Source organism: Oryx dammah, unplaced genomic scaffold (genome assembly GCF_014754425.2).
Source record: "Oryx dammah isolate SB20612 unplaced genomic scaffold, SCBI_Odam_1.1 HiC_scaffold_26, whole genome shotgun sequence".
Classification (NCBI taxonomy): domain Eukaryota; kingdom Metazoa; phylum Chordata; class Mammalia; order Artiodactyla; family Bovidae; genus Oryx; species Oryx dammah.
This window is the reverse complement of record NW_024070210.1, coordinates 56,384,552-56,396,615: the sequence shown is the minus strand read 5'-3', so window position 1 is coordinate 56,396,615 and position 12,064 is coordinate 56,384,552. Positions and strand designations below refer to the sequence as shown.

Below are 12,064 nucleotides of genomic sequence, written 5' to 3'. Positions count from 1 at the left end.
TCTGGACTTTTTTTAACCATATCCTGGACATATTTAATTTGTAAATTTTAGGTATTTCAATATGACTTCTAAAAGATAGTCATTTTTTCTTTTTATTAAGTAAGCATAATACCATTATCTTAAAAAATTTTATAACAAGGTGTTAATGTCATCAAACATGTAGTCAGGTTTTATATTTTTCTGATTGTTTTATATACATACACAGTTTGCTTGAAGTGGATTCCAAATAAGTTTACAATTATCTTGTATATTAAATCACTTTTAATCTTTAGGCTCTCCTTCCTTTTTTTTTTTCCTTTTTTTTTGTTAATTTAAGAAACCAGGTTTTTGAGAAGTTTCCCATAGCCTCATTTTGCTGATTGCGTCTCTGTACTGTAAATGTCATTTAACACATTCTGTCCCCTGAATTTCTTGTAGTAAATTGATAGATTTGTCAGGTTTTTTTTTTTTTTTTTTTCTTTTGGTAGGTGTGCTTCATAGGAGAAATCTGTGTTCCATCAGGTCTTGTTCTCTTTTTGTGATATTGGCAGTTATTGATGATCATTCATTAGGGACTGCAAAATAGTAAAATTCTGTTGTTGATGTATTAGATGTTTTGTTTTTTTTTTAAGATGGTGTTTTTTAGGATAGTCCTTCACTAGTGTAAATTGTACATTTTGGGCCTTGTATTTATATTTGAATGGGTTCTGGGATGATTTGACAAGGTTCTCTGCTGGATTCTTTTAAAAAGGAAAGAGTGCAGATCTTTATTATTGAAAATCCAGAGAAAACTTGGGAATCTTGAATCACTATAGAGTTTTACATTTGGCTAGTAAATAGCTGAACATCCCATCATGAGATAACAGCTTGTCTCGTAGCATGTGTAGCTGGTCATTGGGGTTTGTTCTTTTGCAGTCAGTGTTCATTTTCAGAAATTTCAAAAGTAATTTGTTCAAGGCAGCAGTTATTAGTTTTTTGAGTCTGATTTCTTGGCATGAATTTGAGAATAGGTTTTGGTGTGAATCAGATTTAAGAAATTTTGAGTTAATGTAACATAGCATATTTTGTATTAAAAGTTGTCAAAGAACTAGAGCAGCAGCACTTCCCAGTGTAGATCCTTGACAAAAAGGTTTTGAGGTCAAGTAAACTGATGTACTATGTGTACTTTTTCCTCTCTTGATTCTTGATATAGTACATGTTAACATGTAAAAGACCTACAATAAGGAATCTGTTTAATATTAACTCAACATTTTCCAAATTTATTTGATAACTGAGGCTTCCCACTGTTCCCCCATAGCATCCTGAAGAACTAGTGGAACAAGTTTTCCAGAGAAAACATATTTTGGGAAATATGAATTCGGTTTGAACAGAGAATAAAGAAAAATGTCTAATGATGATGAGTGTGTGTTACTTCACTACAGTGATGTGGGGAAATTTTTGATAGACAAATAATAAGATGGAAGGTATATACGTGTATGTGTGGGTGATTCATGTTGATATATGGCAGAAACAATACTATAAAGCAATTATCCTCCAATTAAAAATAAATAAAGAAATATTTAAAAAATAAGACATTTTTCCATTGAGAATAAAAGAAAGAGGCAAATGTTGTTTGTTTTATCTTAGCCTGTGAGCATTATACTTTTAGAGAAGCCATGTTAGGAAGGGACTTCAGTCATATATAACATTACATGCTAGGCACTGTTTTCAGTCCTTTACATATAATTTGTAATTTGTTAATCTTTACAACAAACTTATCCAGTAGGTGCACTGTTGTTATCCCAGTTTTACAGATAAGGAAATTGAGGCACAGAGAGATTAAGCAAATAGTTCAAGGTTACACTGCAGAGTTGTTGATACAGCAGAACCAGAATCTAAACCTAGGCACCTGGCTCCAGAGTCCTTGTGCATAGCCACTGCTCTACGCTGCAAGATGTGGCAGATGGAGATCGTGAAATACAAGCTAGATTAAGAGAGGATATAAACTCTGCTTCGAAGGACCATACGTATTTTCTTTACCTTTCAGGCAGTCAGTGTCTGAGAGAAGAATGTGGAGAGCTGACTGTGTCCCAGTGAAGATAGAAAACATGGAAACCTGGAAACTGTTATCCATAAAGGTACACCTCTCAAAAATATAGATTAGATGAATGTAAGTAGAATGCTGAGTTAAGAGGACACTGTTATATCAGAATTTCAGAAGTAGAAGGGAATTGGAGCTTACTTTATAAGACCCCTTCATTTTACATATGAGATCTGAGGTTCCACAGTTTGTTCATGTGCTTGTAGTAGTAATCATAGCTCACATAAGTATACTTCATTTTGCATTTGTACTTCATTCTACATTCATGTAGACTCTTGTTTGATCCTCTAAATAATCCTGAAAGGCAGGTAGGTCCTATATTTTCTACAAAACTGGGTTTTGATTTTTTTTTTTTCCTTGGCGGGGGCACATACCACATGGCATGCAGAACTTCCTTGATCAGGGACCAAACCTGTGCCCCTTGCATTGGAAGCACAGAATCTTAACTGCTAGACCACCAGGGGAGTCCAAATCTGGTTATTGAGTTTAGATATGGTACATCCTAAAGGCTGAAATTTCGTATACTAAATCACGTTGCCTCAGTTCATAATGAATAACATGTAAGAGTAGTGCATGCTTTTGGAATGAGATGACTTGGGTCAGAAAGAAAACCTGCATTTTGACAAATGGAACTCCCTCCTAAGTGTAAAAGATAGTATGTGTTAATTGGAAACAGTACTTTTTAGGTGGTATAGAGGAAAATAAAAAAGTAAAAACTACCTCACCACACAGAGTAACTACTGTTAAATTCTAATGTGTAGTTCTTGAGATTTTTTTCTAGATTTTATATACTCAGAGAATTGTTTCAAAATTATATATATATATATATATATAGCCTTATAAACCTAACATGTTGTGTTCTTAAAAGAGAATATTCATAGGCATTTGGTCTTAGTAAAAAAGGTACATGCAGGGACAATAGGCATAAAATGATGGCCTCCTGGGCCAACTGAGATGTGCGGTCCCTTCCCTAGTACACACAGTTTAATAGCTGACCTGTTAGTAACAGGGCGAATAGATTAAAAAACCTGTTTGGGGTTAGATTAAGTTAAGGAGGCAGTGAGTATGGTAGTTACCCCTTATCCATGGTTTCACTTTCTATAGTTTCAGTTAACCATTGTCAACCATGGTCTGAAAATATTAAATGGAAAATTCCAGAAATAATTCATAATTTTTAAATTGTTTGCCATTCTGAGTAACTTGATTAAATCTTTGGTGGTTCTGAACCCCTTTGTACAGTGCTTGAATTCAAGGAACCCTTATTTTACTTAAAATACAACAAAAGCAGTGATGCTGGTAATTCGGATATGCCAAAGAAACAGTCAGGTGCTTCCTTTAAGGGAAAAGTGAAAGTTCTCAACTTCATAAAGAAAATCGTATGCTGAGGTTGCTAAACTTTATGATAAGAATGAATCTTCTACCTGTGAAATTGTGAGGAAGGAAATAGAAAATTTGTAATAGTTTTGCTGATGCACTTCAAATTGCTTAAGTTATGGCTAAAGTGTATGATAAGTGCTTAGTTAAGATGGGAAGGGCATTATATTTGTACCATAAGATGTTTTGAGAGAAGGACCATAATTCACATAACTTTTATTATGGTATATTGTTATATATACTGTTTTACAGTATATTGTTATATTCTATTTTATCATTGTTAATCTCTTACTATCCTAATTTATACATTAAACTTTATAATGTATATATGTATTGCATATGTATACGTACATATAATGTACATAATGTATAAGTATATATAATGTAAAAGTGTTTGTATAAGTCCATGGTCTGTACAGTCCATGGAGTTAATTCTCCAGGCCAGAATACTGGAGTGGCTGGCCTTTCCCTTCTCCAGGGGATCTTTCCAACTCAGGGATCGAACCCAGATCTCCCACATTGCGGGCAGATTCTTTACCAGCTGAGGCACAAGGGAAGCCCGAGAATACTGGAGTGGGTAGCCTATCCATTTTCCAGCAGATCTTCCCGGCTCAGGAATCGCACTGGGGTCTCCTGCATTGCAGGCGGATTCCTTACCAACTGAGCTATCAAGGAAGCCCAGTGTATGTATAGGGAAAACATAATATATTTGGATTTGGTACTGGCTGTAGTTTCAGGTATCCACTTAGGGATCTTGGAACATATTTCTTGCAGATCAGAGCGGGTACTGCACGTACTATAAAGCTTTATTTTAGTGTGTTTTTTTTCTGTAGAATTTGGGATCATTGATTGTTTTGTAGTTTGATGTGGAAAAAACTCTTTTTACACTATACTGGATTAAAAGACAAGTAACTGAGACTCTTAAGAAAACATTAAAAAGAATAAAGTATAAGTGTTTTGAAACAGTCTAAATATGGGCTTTTTTAGTGAGTTTGTGTGTTGTGTGGGGGTTATGTAACCATCTCTAATTATCAATATACTGTTGCAGTGGTGGAAGGGGAAAGGAGCCTATTGTGTTGGTTGTGGAAGGGTTTTTTATACTTGAAATTGGTTCTTTAGCAACTCTCGCTTTCTGTTTTCATGACTACATCTAGTAGTTTGCTTTGTTAATCATTCTCTTTGCCCAAGCAGGTTTTTGGCATGATCTTATTTTCAAAATGTTTTCTTTTTGAGGATTAGATTATATTGTATTTACATCTCTTAATATTTCCTTGTTAGTTTTAAATTGATAGTAAAGCTTATGATTTTAGGCATGCTAGTTCTTTTGCATTTCCTTATAAATTTTAAAGTAAGTTCATCTATAGATGCAAAAAAATCTTGCTGTGATTTTGATAGATATTGTACTAAATCTCTAGATCATTTGGAGGCATTTTTATATTTAGTCCTCCACTCTAGGAACATGGCGTAACTCTTCATTTATTTAGAACTCCTTTGATTTCTTTCATCTGTGACTTGCAAGTTTTAGCCTATAGATCCTGTATATGTTTTGTTAGTCTTGCATCTACGTGTTTTATTTTTTAAAAAGTTTAAAACCTTTCAATCAGAGTATCATATATCTTCATAGAAGTGTATGTAAACTAAATATACAGCTTGATTACTTTTACGGAGATGGAATTATTTTCAAATTTTGCTATTTTCTGTTAATGAGAGATTTTCAGGAGGGAGGTAGGATTCAAGATGAAGGAAGGAAGAAAAGCTTTCCATTCCTCCTTTGTCAGTTCTTCATAGTGTAACTTCATTGTTTTATTTAAAGGTGAATTCTCAAGGAACATAGTCATAGATAGTTAAGCTCATTTCCAAATTAACTTTGCCATGTAGATTTTTTTCTATTGTAATTTACCACCAGTCATGTTACAATAGATTAGCTTTGATGTTTTCTAATATAAAAAATTCATAACTGTTTCAAAACAATGAAGATGCGGGTTAAAGATTTAAGAGATGGAAAGATCTGCCTTCTCATTTTTGTTGAACCAGTTATTCCCTGCCCGTTAGCTTCCTTCTGTGTACTTTGTACAGAGCACAAGCTTAAGTAAACTTGTCATCTTGCTGTCTGGTTTTTATCTTCCTTCTAAGAAGGGTAGGCAACTTAGGGTCTATGTTTATGGGACCGCCCTAGTCCATTTTGAGTAAGATTCCTTATTCTAATTCTGAGTTTACAAAGATGATATCATTATAATTACTTCAAATAACCATGTTTCAGGGAAATTTAAAGTGGTATTTGATTAATACAGATACTCTAGGAATCAATGGGTTTGTTACGTATGCTCCACCAGGAAGGACATGGTTAATAATAGAAAAACCATATGTATCATTTAACTCCTCTGTATATTCTTATTGTAAAAGATAGTCTTTTTCTTTTTAAAAAAAAAGATAATTTTTTTTCTCCCTTCATTTTTATTACTGAAGCTCATCTATGCTTGATTTAGCTATTTCTGCCCACTTCCACAAACTCTTATTTGAAAAAATTTTAAATCTATAGAAAAGTTGAAGAATAGTACAACAAACTCCTATGTGCTTTTCCTTTAGTTTCATAGATTTTAACACTTTGTTGTGGGTGCTTTTTTTCTTTTCTTTAAACATACCCCCACCCCCAACCCCCCACACAATTTGCTTTATGTGAGAGAAGTTGTAGTCACTAAGATATTCCCTCACCCCCTCAACCTCAAAAAAAAAATTTTTTTTTTCCAGTGTGCATCTCCTAAAAATAAGGACATTTCCCAGTGTAACCACAATACCTTTATCATACCTAAGGAAAATAACATGAATTCATTATCTAATATGCAGTGTCTGTATTTAAATTTTTGTCTTCCACTTATCTTTTATACCTTTTTTTTTCTGATTCACAATTCAGTCATATTCACATATTACTTTTGGGTTCTTTGTCACTTTAGTCTCTTTTAGTCTAGAACAATCCCTTGCCTCCCTCCCCTCTTTTTCAGTGATACTAACTTTATTGAAGAATTAATCTAGGCCATTTGTCTTACATAATATACTACAATCTGAATTTGCTGATTGTTTCTTTAAGATTATGTATGAATTTCATGATCACTATATAAGTGATAATATGCTTTTTGCGTCACCTCACAAGGCACCTAATGCCATTTTTTCCATTATAGGTGATGCTCAATTTGATCATTAAAGTGGAGGCTGTTACCTGATCACTTTACTCTTAAGTGCGCATTCCCCTACTTCCTTTGTAACTGATAATTAATCTAGGAAGTGTGGTATTTTGAGATTACGTGAAAATCCTCTGTGTTGCACATGGGCTTTCTTCAGTTGTGGCGAGTTAGGGCTGCTCCTCATTGTGGTACATGGGCTGCTCATTGCAGTGGCTTCTCCTGGGGAGCACAGGCTGTAGGTGCACGGGCTTCAGCAGCTGCAGCACATGGCCTCAGTAGTTGTGGCTTGAGGGCTGTAGAGCATGGGCTCAGTTGTGGTGAAAGGGCTTAGTTGGCATGTGGAATCTTCTCCAGCCAGGGATTGAATCCGTGTCCCTTGCGTTGGCAGGCGGATTCTTATCCAGGGTACCACCAGGAAAGTCCTGTGTATTATTTATTTAACCAGTTTCTTATTGGTGGACTTAAGACTGTTTCTTCTTTTTGTTCTTTATACCTTTTTTTCTTTTCTGCTACTCTAAAAGACTGCGATGAATAGGATATTTTTTAGTTTAAGCATTACCTTATTCTTAATTAAAATTGCATAATGCAGATGTTGATTGAGCCTAGTCTTATTGAGTATACCTTCTAAATATCCTTAAAATTTATCTCCTCACAAACCCAATCCATTATGACTGTTTTCTTTTAGGCCCTCATCGCTTAACTTTTGGGGTATTTCTTGTGTCCTGAGCATTCTCTTCTTCTTTCTCAGTATTATCCACAGCTCCTTCTGGGTAACTTTTGTTATGTAGTGTTACCATACTATATTCCAGTTGCTTGCACATCCTTCTCATCTGGGTTTTGAGTCCTGTAGGCATACTGTGCTTTGTGTGTAATAGATTTTCCTAGTGAAGATGCATTTGTACCTTTTTTTTTTGTAACATGGGTCTTCGTTGCTGTGTGCAGGCTTTCTCTAGTTGCATCGTGTGGGGTTTACTCTTCATTGTGGTGCACAGGCTTCTCATTGTGTTGGCTTCTGTTGTTGTGGAGCCCAAGCTCTAGGTGTGTGCAGGCTCAGCAGTTTTGTTACTTTGAAGCCAGTTAGTATTTGGTACTGTAATGTCTCCTTGCCCATCCCCTGTTTCTTTTGATATACCATTAGTTCTTTCTAATACTCTCTTAAGTTTTGTTTTTTCTTCTCAGAATCATATTTGCATCCCTGGTGGCTCAGAGGTTAAAGTGTCTGCCTGGAATGCAGGAGACCTGGGTTCGATCCCTGGGTTGGGAAGATCCCCTGGAGAAGGAAATGGCAACCCACTCCAGTACTTTTCTTGGAGAATCCCATGGAGGGAAGAGCCTGGTAGGCTACAGTCCATGGGATCGCAAAGAGTCGGACACGACTGAGCGACTTCACGACAACAATTCTGAGATTGTGTGAGGATCTAGCCATAGTACCTGCTTCCTGTGTGTGTGCTTAGTAGCTAAGTTGTATCTGACTCTGTGACCCCATGGACTGTAGCCTGCCAGGCTCCTTTGTCCATGGGATTTCCCAGGCAAGAATTCTGGAGTGGGGTTGCCATTTCCTTCTCCAAAGGATCTTCCTGACCCAGAGCTCAAACCCAAGTCTGCTTCATTGGCAGGCATATTCTTTACCACTGAGTTTGCTATTTCTCCATTCTTTATTTTAGGGAGCCTCATAAAAATGAGTTCTTGAAATATAAGTTGGATATATCATTGGGAGTTTAGTGAGGATAAATTTACCAAAAATGTTATGATTGCCATGACTTAGGCTTTAAGTACTTGCAAATAGATGGTTCTAAAGAAGAGGGAGGAGATTTTTCTCTACAAAGAGCATATGATGAGGAGCTCAATGGCAACCCCCTCCAGTACTCTTGCCTGAAAAATCCCATGGACGGAGGAGCCTGGTAGGCTGCAGTCCATGGGGTCTCTAAGAGTCGAACACGACTGAGCAACTTCACTTTCACTCTTCACTTGCATGCATTGGAGAAGGAAATGGCAACCCACTCCAGTGTTCTTGCCTGGAGACTCCCAGGGACGGTGGAGCCTGATGGGCTGCCATCTATGGGGTCGCACAGAGTCGGACACGACTGAAGCGACTTAACAGCAGCAGCAGCATATGCTGACGTTACTATTTGCATTTCTGGAATAATTGCATCTATTTGCATAACAGATTGTTGAACTTGACAAATTGATAATTTTATTATTTTGTTCTCAAGGGTTCTTTCATTAGGAAGTGCACTGATGTTCTAAAAACCCAAGATTGATAGCATCCATTGTTATAACGTGTTACATTGAAAACAGAATAATTAAAAGTGTAGTAACTTTGCTCACAGCTAGTTATCAAACTTTTTATACTAGAACATATTTTTATATATCACTCGTCAAAAAAAAGGACTGTATTTCTAATGTTAGTGTATATTCTTGATGGAATGTAAAAGAAGGAACTTAAAGTAGTTCAGATTGCTTTCCTTTAGGAGATATGTGGTGAACAATTAAAGACCATATAGTGCCATACCTAACATTTACTTTCATAGTTTTCAGAGTACTTCTGTGTAAGAAAAATGGGAATTCCAAGATAAGAAAGATAACTGTGAGTAAGTTATTAGAACAGGTTTAATGGAATGAGGTGGGGTTGGGGGTTGGTGGATGAGAATTAGGTTCTGAATTTGTACTGAAGGAGGTATAGGACTTGTTAGGTAGAGAGGAAGGGGTGGGCATTCTTGGGGGGTAGGCAGCAACATGAGTAAGGGTACCGAGTAGAAGTGAGTGCATCCCAGATGAGTGATGGTAGGGATTGGTAGGAGGAGGAAATGGCAAACCATTCCAGTATTCTTGCCTAGAGAATCCCGTGGACAGAGGAGCCTGGTGGGCTGCTCTCCATAGGGTCACACAGAGTCGGACACGACTGACGCAACTTAGCATGCAGCATGCATGCAGGGATTGGTAGGGATGCCTGCCTGACCAAAACAGAGGGCTGCTGAGGAACATGGGTAGTTAAGGTCTGATAAGTTAGCGTGAACCGTTCATTGTGAGCCTTGGGAAGCAGAGTGAGGTATTCTAAGCCTAGGGAGCTGTATTACTGAGGGTCCTGGCAGCAAACAAAGAGACTAGTTACAGAGATTTGGGTGGAGTTAAGGAAAGCAACAAGGGATAGTGAAGTTCCCAAGGCTTTGCAGTGTCCAGAAGCCATTGGTACTTTTAAGCCAGCAGGGACAGGAAAAGGAATACTGAAGCCTGGTGAGAGCGGGAGCAGTGGAAGCCAAGGGCCTGTGGCCACAGGGGAAGGGCTCCCAGGTGGGGAGAAAGCCAGGGAAATGAGGACCTCGGTTTCTCTTTCTTTTCATCCTCTAGTGCCTGTCATTGGCCTGACAAATGGAAACTAGGGGAGCTTGACAGTATAGTCCTCAAAGTAAGCCTTAAGTTCAGTTCAGTTCCTCAGTCATGTCCGACTCTTTGCGACCCCATGGACTGCAGCATGCCAGGCTTCCTTATCCATCCCCAACTCCCAGAGCTTGCTCAAGCTTATGTCCATCAAGTCGGTGATGTCATCCAACCACCTCATCCTCTGTCGTCCCCTTTTCCTCCTACTTTCAGTCGTTACCAGCATCAGGCTCTTTTCCAGGGAGTCAGTTCTTTACATCAGGTAGCCAAAGTATTGCAGCTTCAGCGTCGGCATCAACACTTTCAATGAATATTCAGGACTGATTTCCTTTAGGATTGACTGGTTGGATCTCCTTGCAGTCCAGGGGATTCTTAAGAGTCTTTTTCTAACACCACAGTTCAAAAGCATCAGTTCTTCAGCACTTAGCTTTCTTTATAGTCCCAACTCTCACATCTATACATGACTACTGGAAAAACCCATAGCTTTGACCAGATGGACCTTTGTCAGCAAAGTAATGTCTCTGCTTTTTAGTATGCTGTCTAGGTTGGTCATAGCTTTTCTTCCAGGGAGAAAGTATCTTTTGATTTCATGGCTGAAGTCACTACGTGCAGTGATTTTGGAGCCCAGGAAAATAAGGTCTGTTTCCATTGTTTCCCCATCTATTTGCCATGGAATGATGGGACTGGATGTCATGATCTTAGTTTTCTGAATGTTGAGTTTTAAGCCAGATTTTTCACTCTTTTCTTTCACTTTCATCAAGAGGCTCTTTAGTTCTTTGCTTTCTGCCATAGGGTGGTGTCATCTGCATATATGAAGTTATTGATATTTCTCCCAGCAATCTTGATTCCAGCTTGTGCTTCATCCAGCCTGGCATTTTGTGTGATGTACTCTGCATATAAGTTAAATAAGCAGGGTGACAATATGTAGCCTTGTTGTACTCCTTTCCCTATTTGGAACCAGCCTGTTGTTCCATGTGGGATTCTAACTGTTGCTTCTTGACCTGCATACAGATTCCTTAGGAGGCAGGTCAGTTGGTCTGGTATTCCCATCTCTTTCAGAATTTTCCACAATTTGTTATGATCCACATAGTCAAAGGATTTGGTGTAGTCAATAAAGCAGGAGTAGATGTTTTTCTGGAACTCTCTTGCTTTTTTGATAATCCAACAGATGTTGGCAATTTGATCTCTGGTTCCTCTGCCTTTTCTAAATCCAACTTGAACATCTGGTGAGCTCAGTCGTGTCCGACTCTTTGCGACCCTGTGGACTGTAACCTACTAGGCTTCTCCGTCCATGGGATTCTCCAGGCAAGAATACTGGAGTGGATTGCCATTTCCTTCTCCAGGGGATCTTCCCAACCCAGGGATCGAACCCGGGTCTCCCGCATTGGAGGCAGATGCTTTAACCTCTGAGCCACCAGGGTGCCAACATCTGGAGGTTCACAATTCATGTACTGTTGAAGCCTCGCTTGGAGAATTTTGAACATTACTTTGCTAGAATGTGAGATGAGTGCAGTTGTGCGGGAGTTTGAACATTCTTTGGCATTGCCTTTCTTTGGGATTGGAATGAAAACTGACCTTTTCCAATCCTGTGGCCACTGCTGAGTTTTCCAAATTTGCTGGCATATTGAGTGCAGCACTTTCACAGCATCATCTTTCAGGATTTGAAATAGCTCAACTGGAATTCTATCACCTCCACTAGCTTTGTTTGTAGTGATGCTTTCTAAGGCCCACTTGACTTCACATTCCAAGATGTCTGGCTCTAGGTGAGTGATCACACCATCGTGATTATCTGGGTCGTGAAGATCTTTTTTATGGTTCTTCTGTGTATTCTGGCCACCTCTTCCTAATATCTTCTGCTTCTGTTAGGTCCGTACCATTTCTGTCCTTTATTGTGCCCATCTTTGCATGAAATGTTCCCTTGGTATCTCTAAGTCTTTCCCATTCTGTTGTTTTCCTCTGTTTCTTCAAACTGATCACATGAACCACAGCCTTGTCTAACTCAATGAAACCATGAGCCATGCTGTATAGGGCCACCCATGATGGACTGGTCATTGTGGAGAGTTCTGACAAGACG

General features: G+C 38.2%; 1 protein-coding gene and 1 non-coding gene across 2 annotated transcripts in view; both read left to right on the top strand.

The window, feature by feature from the left end:
- The first annotated feature begins 338 nt into the window (after positions 1-338).
- The window catches only part of HERC1 (HECT and RLD domain containing E3 ubiquitin protein ligase family member 1), a 194,134-nt gene continuing 182,408 nt past the window's right edge, over positions 339-12,064 (top strand). The window contains exon 1 of the mRNA XM_040226709.1: positions 339-2,096. The gene's annotated coding sequence lies outside the window, so the exon portion shown is untranslated. The remainder of the gene's footprint in view (positions 2,097-12,064) is intronic.
- On the top strand, positions 7,805-7,876 carry TRNAS-GGA. Its single transcript has one exon. It is a non-coding gene; the product is annotated as a tRNA-Ser (tRNA).